This window comes from Argentina silus (genome assembly GCF_951799395.1).
Source record: "Argentina silus genome assembly, chromosome: 3".
In the NCBI taxonomy this organism is placed as follows: domain Eukaryota; kingdom Metazoa; phylum Chordata; class Actinopteri; order Argentiniformes; family Argentinidae; genus Argentina; species Argentina silus.
Window position 1 is genome coordinate 17,957,148 of NC_139657.1, and position 11,792 is coordinate 17,968,939.

The 11,792-nt window shown below is 42.3% G+C and overlaps 1 long non-coding RNA gene across 1 annotated transcript in view; it reads left to right on the plus strand.

Moving 5' to 3' along the window:
- Positions 1–1,594: 1,594 nt before the first annotated feature.
- Positions 1,595–11,792, plus strand: part of LOC310802806 — an 80,911-nt gene continuing 70,713 nt past the window's right edge. Inside the window, exon 1 of the long non-coding RNA XR_014554162.1 lies at positions 1,595–1,687. This is a non-coding gene — a long non-coding RNA (uncharacterized lncRNA). The remainder of the gene's footprint in view (positions 1,688–11,792) is intronic.

The following is an 11,792-nucleotide window of genomic DNA, read 5'->3' on the forward strand; positions in this document are numbered from 1 at the left end:
TTTGAGACATGTAAAATTATATTTAATGCTGTTTAAATTAAATGCAATTCCAACTCCACCAGTATTGCTCAGGTGTGTATTGTCTTTTAATTTTGTTTGTATTGTGTGTTTTATGTGGACCCCAGGAATTGTGAATCCAAATAAACAAATTAATAAATAAACGTGTTAATTGTGTTTGGTCTTAGGCATCCTTTCCTTGATATATGCAGCCATTGCAAATAAGATCATAACATTATTGAGGTGCACTTCAGCCACACATAGTATTTTAAAACGACACATGACTGATTGATTTGCAAACTAATAATTTATTGTCTACATATAAACTAGTAAACTATATTTACAAACGCTTTACAGCCTACGGACGCCCTAAAAACAAGGCTTCAACTTTATCAGCGGCACAATCAAAGTGAGCCTGATGCCACTAAACTAAACTACATAGCTGACCAGCTACGAGGCCCTGGACGACTCCAAGGGTACCGGATGATGACTGATGCCAGTTACTTTGTTTTGTCGATATCTCGAGAAAATTATCCCCTTATGTCGGGAAAGCAACATTTGTTATCTCGAGAAAATTACATAAATAACTCGAGATCTCGAGAAAACAAAGAAAATTAACTCGTTATCACGGGAAAACGGAGTAAAAGCATAGGGCTTCCGTAATAGCCTACACTTTAGAAAATGTACATAAATTGCATAGACTGCAGGATAGATAGTGGATAACGACCACCATCTAGCGTAGGATTTAGATAAAACAGCGTAGTAATTGGCTATGTTTGAGAGGATACATTTTGAGCAGTTGCTGATCAGCGCCTTTCAATACCTGTTACATGATGGGGATTTATCCGACTTGCTCCAAAATTTCAGTTGCTTGATATTTACGAGATTCGCGAAATAAATTCGAGGCTCAAGCAGTTTTTAGAGCGAGGAGCTGTGGGGCCCCGCAGTTACTTCTCACAGACTGCATGAAGCAGCAATCGCAGCAATTGTGGGAGGCACTTTTCATGACCAATCATGAATGTTTTCTTGGAAATCAGGAAAAGCCCTATATGCCAAGATGTGTAGACTGTGGTAGGATAGAAATCATTATGGTATTTGAAAGATCTATTGATTGCACATATATGTTCAGTTGATGGTTGTGTTATGTGGTGATTATTCAAAGATAACTCGTAGGATTTATTGAGGATTTTCAAAAGCCGTCATGTTGTTGTGGTCCTCTGTGGCTCAGTTGGTAGATGGCGCTAACAACGCTTAGGTTGTGGGTTTGTTTCCTGCTGGGACCATATACTGTATACTGAAAAATATATGCACTCACTGCAATGTAAGTCGCTTTGGATAAAAGCGTCAGCTAAATGGCATATATTATTATTATTGTCATCGCCATATTTTTTCAAGCCTTGCAACCAGAATTGTACTTCATTGTCCAATTTGAGGGTGCACAGATACACTGCCCCCGCCTGTTCTCGTCTAGCCTCGCTTGCTTTCTAGTCGGGTTCAATTTTAAGTCAAACAAGCTCATTCTCAGACAGTGACTGGGGTTTGGGGCGTCGCCTTGGTCTTACTAGGACCAATCGGAGATCTGGCAGAAACTTTGTAAACAAGTCTTGCACGCTGTGTGAAAGTATTTTTTATTACTATTACAAAGAGCCGTATTGACACGAGAACCATTCGACTTGAAGATTTCTCTTAGGTAAGGGGAAAGTGTTTTGACGAAATGTTTTTTGAACATTGTAACCGAATATTATATTTATGTAACAGCAGTATTCTGATTTGTTGTTTAATCGTTGCACTGAGGTCGAGCGCAAGTGAAATGTTGGCTGACATCCGGTGAAAGACATAAGAAGGGGAGATATCAGTCTACACTCTTATAAGAAAACAAACATATTTCACACAAGTTGTTGTTCTATAATAGAATAAGCACAACACTATCGGGATGCTGCTTTTGCGCCGTGTCTGTTTCTCGCAGTTTCTTTCAACTTCTGCCTGTCAAATGACTGACCATAAACAACTGCGTTATACGAGGTTAATTGAAGCACCGTGTGACCTTATTTATTGTGTTAAAACATATTTTAACAAAATAAATAAATCAAGTCATCCTTTTCTTTTTAGAATACCGAGTGAAATTGAGCGTCGATTGGCGGGTGTGGTATAAGAAACACCGTTCTAGATGTATCCAGATTTGTGAATTGAATGAGCTGGGCAAATGCGCGGGGTTGCAAACCAATAGAGCCGATGATAAGATAGTTATATTAAAAGAACAACGACATTCTTGTAATAGCTTGACGTAACACTCAGTGCTCTTGGTCAGATATGGAGACAAGAGCATCTGTGCGTGCGCACCGCACAGGAGACCGATCCAACTGTTTTAACGGTGACGTAGCCTATTTGGAAATACTACTCACATACTTCCTAATGGAGTTGATTTTCTACAAATTCTGGAAGGGAATGGCACTTAATAGGCTTCTCCATTTATTTTCTAGAGATTATGTAGACACACACATGTGTTCTTCCTTCCTTTCTTCTCAGAATGTGAGTAATGAATTCAATATTGATATTCAACTCAGGGGTTATGGATTCAAAAGGACAATAAAAACTGAGTCCTGTAAGTATTTATCTGAGACATAGTTTATAGTGATGCTGGAAGGGAATAAACAGATTATTTTGATAAAAACAAGTGAATCTCATCATGAGTTCTTACAGCGATGCAGCTGCTTGTTGTGAGGAGGACAGTGGCAGGTGGTGTGTGATTCAAATTGAAAAATGTGACAAAATTGTCACATTTTATTGGAGTAGGCTACTCTGGTATAATATATATTATCTGTCAATAGCCCAAAACAAAAGACTGGGCACAAGAGTGAAGTTAACACAAACTGTGTCTAAATGCTTGCCTCTGACAAAACACTGAAAACCTAAATATTTTGTTACTGTTATAAAATTATTATTTTACTGTGATAAGATTTGTCTTATTCCAGTGGTTTTTCTGCAGGTTCCAGTGGGGAAGGGAATGTGCAGTTCTGTTTTAAGTGTAGTATGGCTGTAGAGCAGTGGATTTGGGCACAGACTTCATTGTATAATGTTACATCTGCACGCACTGTACTAGGAAGTGGTTAGGGGGGACTATACTGTAGCTTCTTGTCAGGGTTCAGGAACAATTTGTCTCCTGCTAGAGAAGGAGGAGGGCTGCTGAAACTAATGTCTACCGTCTCACATGCTGTAGGAGAGTCAGCAGCAGCTACCCTACATCCTGTCCATGGGGGAACCTTGTAGGTGTTCCTTGTCAATGGGAAATAGATGAGTTAGTACAGTACAGCACAGCACAGCACAGCATAGAATAAAATAAAACAAGATGATGAAACCAAAAAATAACATTGTTTGTGGACACGGTGAACTTCATCATATTAGAGTCAGGAGAAAGTGTGTATGCTTTCAGATATTCTATGCGGTTGATTTATGGGTGAAGTTTAGCACACTGTCACCGGTTGTGGTTTTGGAGAACACCGTTGTCCTTTAGAACTCAATTACAGTTTTCGCTTCGGAAGTGCCAAGTTAAGGCCGAAGACATTTCCTTGTTTTATTTTTTAGCAACTTGATAACATTATAGGTCTAAATTGATACCAATGTGACTTGTGAGGCAGCTTTGTAGGCCTTCTTAATTATACTTTCTTTAAAGTGTGGTCTAAAATCACAACTCATACATTAACTTGATTTCAAACAAAATTTGCATTGTCTTATTACTGTATGTTTTGTGATGATTTCTCTGACAGGAAATGACACACTTTCTGGTTTTCATAAGATGTTCCTCAGAGATCAAACAGACTTAAGAAGAAACAGACTGATGTCACTGTTTCCTGTCACATCTCTTATGCAAACAAAGCCAACCACCTGAAAAAAACAACAATGTGTCATTGGTTTCGCTTACATGCAACATACACTCACTGAGCACTTTATTTGGAACACTATACTAATACTGGGTAGGGCCTCCCTTTGCTCTCAAAACAGCCTCAATTCTTCGTGGCATTGATTCCACAAGATGTTGGAAACATTCCTTTGAGATTCTGGTCCATGATGACATGATTGCATCATGCAATTCCTGCAGATTTTTCAGGTGCACTTTCAAGCTGTGAATCTCCCGTTCTACCACATCCCAAAGGTGTTCTATTGGATTCAGATCCGGTGACTGGGTAGGCCACTGAAGAACACTGAACTCATTGTCATGTTCATGAAACCAGTTTGAGACGACTTTTGCTTTGTGACATGGTGCATTATCATGCTGGAAGTAGCCATTAGAAGATGGGTACATTTTCGCCATGAAGGGATGCACACGGTCAGCAACAATACTCAAATAGGCTGTGGCATTCAAGCGATGATTGATTGGTATTAACGGGCCCAAAGTGTGCTAAGAAAACATTCCCCACACCATTACACCACCTCCACCATGAGAAGGTGTACAGGTGTTCCTAATAAAGTCCTCAGTGAGTGTATGTACAACATGACATACATAAGGCACTACTTGCAGTGATACAGTCATATTAAGAGTTATGTATTAACTAGATACCTAGTGAAGAGTTCAGTTTTACTGGCATTTAACTGTTTCAGTTTGACTTTATATTCACAAAAACACTAGCCTAGCTAAAGCACGATTCGAAGTCTGTAGTACTCTGTATCTGACTTCAGGAACGAGAACGAAAAGAGCAAGGAACGAGTGGCCTCACCCAAATGCAAATACAATGTATGTGAGAACCAATCAATGCGCTCGTTCAGAAGCTGGCTCAAATATGGTCTGCTAACATGGGAGTTAAATAGAGTCAGGAAAGGTGGGTTCCTAGACCATTATGTGTACAGCTCGCTGTGCCACATTGGTCTAGTAGCTTAAGATAGGCTACAAAAACCACAAAACTACAAACCACATGCTTTTTATTGTCTGAATAACTCTTTTCAGGTTCAACCCCAAGAGCAAAAGTAACAAATTTCATACAATTTAATCAAATTCATCCATAAAGGGGCAGTCTCGGATTCAAACAATAACAAAGCATTCTCCCCACCACATTATTTAGTAAACAGCTGAGGGATGGGGCTGGAGAAATGTAACCACTCTCAAATACATAGATGGAGCTATGGATGCAAGGACTGACCATCCATGAGATCAAAATGATAGTTAACCATGTTTTGAAGCTATATAGTGTTTGTGTACAGTTAAAATGTTTACAAGTAAAACAAGCTTATATTTTGGGTTCTGATGGGGTAAGACAGTTAAATTACATTTTTCCAGAATCAATGGCTATAACAATAATTTAAAAGTCAAGATCTCAGATTGCCCCTTTAGAACAACACTTTCCTCTCAATAGCCCTCTTTATAACGTCCACTACAAAAACAAATATGAAGAAAAAACTAATGCTCTTTATTCTTTACACCAGAAATACACAAAAAGTGATGTGAAGTGTGTTGTTGTACAATAGCCTAAGCCTAGTTAGGTGTGAAGTGATCAGTGACTTGTTTTGTGGCAGTCAGTCACCACAGCTGATCTCAGGTGTGTCTCTTTGTTTTTCCGTCTTCTGGTAAAGTGCAACGGATGCTTTCAGTATGTGATGGTTTGTGTAATGCATTAAGAATTCCCCGCTATCTCTATAGAGAGATCGCTATCTATTGTCTGAGATCAGTCAATTCCCCTAAGTTCCTTGTTATGTAATTTTCAGTTTGTTGTGGTTTATGCAGTACGAGACTTTGGTGCCTCTCTAACACTCAGAGAGCTGCTCCACTGCTGTCTGACTGTTGTCACCGTGTCAAGATGACTGAGGGAAATGATAACACAGGACCAGCAGCCTAAATCCACTGATCTTCTAGTGAAACAAAAGGTCTCTGAATACACATCCATCCAGTCCATCAAGATAATTTTTTACATATATACACACACACACACACACACACACACACACACACACACACACACACACAGTTAATCTTAAAAGTAGATCATCAATACATCAATTTGTCATTGTTGTCTAAAAGTAACCTTGGTTACCAGGCAGATTTTAGGCCGAGGCAGATTACAAATGCATCTTGTAATCTGTCATCTGTGAGAAGCAGTACGATAAACACAGGTGGTGTTTTAATTTAATTTCAAAGATGTACTATTAGATTATGTGTCCCTAGTTGCATAAACACAGCCACACCTGACTGGGATAAAGACATTCCATTGATTCTAAATGCTCAAACTGTTCTATGGTTGAATTATCCAGGAGTTGTTATCCAACTGGTGATGATGGTGATTAGTGAGCAGCGGCTTTATCATATACAAGGAAACAGGGCCATCTAGTGGGCAAAAAGTAAAAACATCCCCGTAACAACTGTAGTTACATTTAATAGACAATGTATAATTGCATATCAGCTATTGGCATGTTGAGTTTGACATGTAACTCCTAAGTGTGTGTGATTATTGGAAGAACGAATCAGCATTTTTTCATCAAGGTTATGGATGCTGTTGAACAGTTATCGTTGTTCATTATGTCGCATAGCAGACAACATTGGCTCTGAAAGCTGGATATATTAGCTTGCCTTGTCTTTGGTTCTTTGTTCCCTTGAAATGATAGAAAATTAGATGCATTGTATTCCTGTGTGGCATATGGTTTTGGAACGTGCTCCCCCATCACCCGAAGTCAATTGTAACACCTGTCTGCTTATAACCACTGGATGGCAGCAAAGGTCTACCTATACACAACATTATACATCCAGATAAATTGAACTGTGAAAAAATACCAACAGCAACATCAAGCATGTTTAGATGGAGTAAATTCCCATGTTTTATGATTAAAGCGAATTCGATAATCACACTGTTGCTCTTTATTGATGTGTTGGGAGGACCATTTTAGTACTTTTTACCCACTGATCCATATACCCTATACTGTGTAATGAATAACCATCTATATATCTATGTATTGGTTATAAGTCATTGGTTTTTACCTCTAATGAGTTATGAAGACTGTCTGTGACATGCCCCTACTTCGTTATTCTCTCCCACACAACATGTTGAAATCATTTGGACAGTGAGCTTCCTGGAGCATGTGTGTTGTGTTGTGTTGTGATGTGGGATGGATGTGCCAGTGTAATCGACAAGCGAGGAGGTAATAGGCCACAATAGAAGGGCTCAGTTGGCTAGGACCGTCGGCCCCCTTTGAAGTTGAACCTACATTAGCCTACTAAAGTCGCCTTGACCTGGCGGCTGACCTCCGTCTGGAAGTTTACACTGAAGAGAAAACCACTATGGAGTGTGTTGTACGGAGAGGCTGGATGTATGTGTGTGTGTGTGTGTGTGTGTGTGTGTGTGTGTGTGTGTGTGTGTGTGTGTGTGTGTGTGTGTGTGTGTGTGTGTGTGTGTGTGTGTGTGTGTGTGCGTGCGTGCGTGCGTGCGTGCGTGCGCGTGTGTGTGTGTACGGCGGATTGCCTGGGAATGTGGGAGGAGGAGGACTGATTCTGTGGGTGGCAGACCAGCCAGCGTTGATATAGAGAAGATGATCAGGTAGCACAGAGCTCCATTCAGATGGTTCATATGCAGGCAGGATATACTGCTTTTGACTCCCAGCTTTCTGGGTGGAAACCCAGTGTGAGAAGAACTGTGCCATATTGTTGTGTTGTGTTATCCTTCATTATTTGCTCTTAAGTCCCCCTGTGCAACGAGCTGGCTCAGGATGCGAGGGAGGGAGTGACTTAGGGGTTAGTTCTCTCAGCCCGGTCAGCTGGCTTCCTGGCTGAACAACCCAGGAGTGTGAACTGGAGCTCAGCTCAGGTTTGCAGCACGCCGATGTACTGTACACATACATTTCCCGGGGAAAAAAAACGGCCAACAAAATAGTGCATGGCTCAGGGCTTGAAATTAGTCCACAATGTCTACATAAACAGAAGCTGGAGCCGGCGGGAGCTCGTCTGAGCTGAAGCAGCTCATTGAAAAGGCCTCCTCCGCCAGTCCTGGATAAACAGAGCAGGGAACAGGGATTGTTTCTCCCCCATAATCCCACACAGTGGCCCTCTGTGTGTGTGTGTGTGTGTGTGTGCGCGTCTGCGTGCGTGCGTGCGCTTGCGTATGTGCAAGTGTGGGTGAATATGTGTGTGTGAAAGTTTGTCTCTGCGTGTGTGCGTGAGTGTGTCTCTGCATGTGTAGCGGTATGCGAGTGTAAAAGTGTGTGTGTGCTCTCCGTGTTAACCCTTTTTGACAGACCCCTCACCTTCCTGCATTGAGGGTATCAGTATCCTTCCTGTGGGTAATTGGCCCTCCCTTTTTGTCTTGACACGGCAAGATGAATAGCTTAATTAGGGAAGGCATTTGGGTCCAACCTTGGTTAATTAGAACAAATAAATCGACTCGATTGGGGAAAGGTCACAACAGAGGACAGCTGTCACATGAAGGCTTCAGGTACACACGTGCACATACACATACACACACACACACACACACACACACACACACACACACACACACACACACACAGACTGCTTTTAGAGAGAAGTAAACTCCTATTCTCTCTCTTTACACTTGGGCTGTGATGCCGAGCTGTGTGGTACTGTACATTAGGAGAGGCTGCATCTCTTAATCTCTAATGCCAATGTTCCCGTTCTGTGGCACGTGTGTGTGTGTGTGTGTGTGTGTGTGTGTGTGTGTGTGTGTGTGTGTGTGTGTGAGTCTGTTTGTGTGAGTGTGTTTATGTTCAGAGAGTGCCTGCTCAGTGAGAGATGCCAGGTTTTGGTGTGTGTGTGTGTGTGTGTGTGTGTGTGTGTGTGTGTGTGTGTGTGTGTGTGTGTGTGTGCGTGTGTGTGAGGGAACCGCAGAGCAGACTGGGAACCTGTGGACAGTGATGGATTCCTGACCCAGGAGAGCTCTCTCTCTCTCTCACTGCTGCCCCCAGTCTGCCTGTCTGTCAGCCTGGCTGCCCTGAGCCGGACACAGGCAACACTCCTCATTTCACTTTTACTGTACCTCTCCCAAACAAACTGTAAATCCTGACATCACTGCTGCTTTTCTGTGGTGAAAAATAACATAAAATGCTATTGATGTAGAGTTTTCAGTAAAAGGTGACCATTGTGTGGCTGGGGTTTGGTGAGGTAGTTTAGTCTAGCTTGTTTTTTCTCTTTATGACATGATATATGGCCATGAAACCAAACTGTAGATCATATGCTCTTGAAGGTGTAGAATCCTAAAATTAATTCTGCATGTTCATTGGGACTAAGTTTCAGGCAGATAAGACAGACAACTATTACTGTGTTTTGCACTCGGGATGCTTCTATTCTACCCCACACATTATTATCAATGGAGGGATATGAATGTATTGTAGACATCTGTTTTTGATCATATGGAATAACATAGATATTATAATCAATTGAATGAATCATTGTCTTTGCTATCTCTCACTCATTCTGAATATTTACATTATTGGCTATTATTGAAGTTGGAAACTCAGAGTGAATGCAGATATATTGGATGAATTGGACGTTTAAACACTAGATCAGCTGATCCTCATGTTTAGCCTATGCTATAACCATTTTTTTCCTGCCATTTACTCATGTACTTTAATAATGACCTAATGCAGCTCCAAACGAGTGAATGGTTGGATTCATCTGCCAGGTTCCCCACACGGCCATTACCTGCTTTCAAACATACCTAACCTCCTGTAAACAAATGAGCAAACCTGAAGGGTGACGTTTACCCTCATCCCATGCACCACCCCACCCCCTAATGCGTTGGTCCAGGTATTTCACAAAGTCACTTTAACCAAGTCACAGCTCTGAGCCTCTGACCATGCTTCCTGTAAGGTACTTCAGGGGTCAACAACCCCTCCAAACCGGAGTGAGGAGGGAGGGGTGCTGGGTGTAGGTGTACTGTGACGTCCATGGAGCAGGATCCAGGGGTACCCCGTTATAAAGCCTCGAAATCCCCCCTCTAGCACCCAGAGTAGATGGAACAACTATTGCCTTTGTTGGCGGCCCAGTGGATCTCACACACAGTTAATATAGACTTTTCCCACTGCCTCTGCCAAGAGTCTGAAGTCATTTAATGAAGTGGCGCTGAGTTTGGAAGGAGCCAGTGTGCTCGCGCTGACAGAATGGAAAATGTCTGCGCTATGCAGCGAGAGTGCGTGTGCGCGAGAGGTCCTGATACCCAGTCACCTCCACACCGCCCAGCTCAGGCCCAGCATTAGAAACACATTCAGACTCGTCCAGGGAGGGAGCCTCTCTGCTCTGCTCCCCAGCCACCTACTGTACATGACTTGGATGGAGCTGCAGCGATTCGCACACGCACGCACGCACGCACGCACGCACGCACGCACGCACGCACGCACGCATACATAGTCTCTCTCTCTCTCACACACACACTCACACACACACGCACGCACGCACGCACGCACGCACGCACGCACGCACGCACACACACACACACACACACACACACGGTAAGGCTGTACTGTACTGTGGAATGCTCTTAGGGACATAGTGACTGGCACAGCAAGCCCTACATCAGTGACTCACTAAAGCAGCTGTACTATCACACTCAAGATCTGGGCCAACAATCTGAACTGAACTGTAGAATGAAACACTCTACTCAATAATTTCTCTTCTAGTGAATTTCATCTGGAGTTATAAAATTCTCTTCAGTTTTTCTCAGTCATTGTGTTGAGTTTGTCTGGCTTTGTTTACCTCTGATGCAAAGTAATGTCTCTCTTCTGTCATATAGTTTCCTTGATTTTCCCTTCTCATCTCTTTGTTTTGATAATTTATCTGTGCATAACTTAACCTTTCATGTCCATTTTCATGGCTGTCTATTTCTCCATTTATCCTTTGAACTGACTATCTGTGACTGTATGTATTTAGTCTATTCTTTTCAAGCGTCTATCCATTCATCTATCTGTGTGCAGATTGCAGTTTCTCTTGCTGTCCTATTGTGCAGCTGTCAGTTATTTAAAACACTCGAGTGTCATTTGCCTCAGATTTCATCCCTTTCTTTCTCTTCTTTTTTCTACCGGGTGCACCAGCGTACAGTGCTCTTCTTCATCTCATTCAGAGAGCATCAGCAGGCGGATTCATTATTCTGTTCTCCAAAAGAAGATTTTTTTTTTCATAGCGACCGTAAGCCCCCTTTTTAAATCCACGCACAATGTGTTTTTGTCCATCCTTCTCCTTTTCAGTGGAGAGGTCTGGGACTCTCTCACTCTCTCTCTCTCTCTCTCTCTCTCTCTCTCTCTCTCTCTCTCTCTCTCTCGGTCCATCTGCTGGTGCATGCCGTGGTGGGCTGGGCCCCCGGAGCACAGCGCCACTCTGGGCTCGTTTGTCTGACCTTAATGAACCATGCTGATGATAATAGAATTAAATATAATAATTCATGGCGTCCTCAGCGAGGAGCACGTGGCTAGCGTTTCGCCCAGCTCAAGATAGCCTCCTGTCCAGTGCCCAGCCAGCCTTCAGGACAATGCTCCATCTCACTCACCCAGCTCCGCTCCACCAACCTTGTTGTTGTCCCATCCTTTTCCCTCCCTTGGGGCTATTCAGAGTGAATTTACGGTGAATAATCGTCAGACGCTGCTCACTGGAGTGCTGTATCTTCTGAAAGAGAAACAAGACCAACAGAACGTAACCATTGTCTGGCTGACGTTCCCTCATATCCCCTTATTTGAATATCTTTAAAAAAAAAAATTATTGAAGGTGGTGTTCTCAAGTTTGGATGTTTTCCATGCATTTGCACCCAGGCAATGTCAAAATGTAACATTGTCACTGATACAGTTTTGATGTATGAATCATGTCTATTTCATAGTGA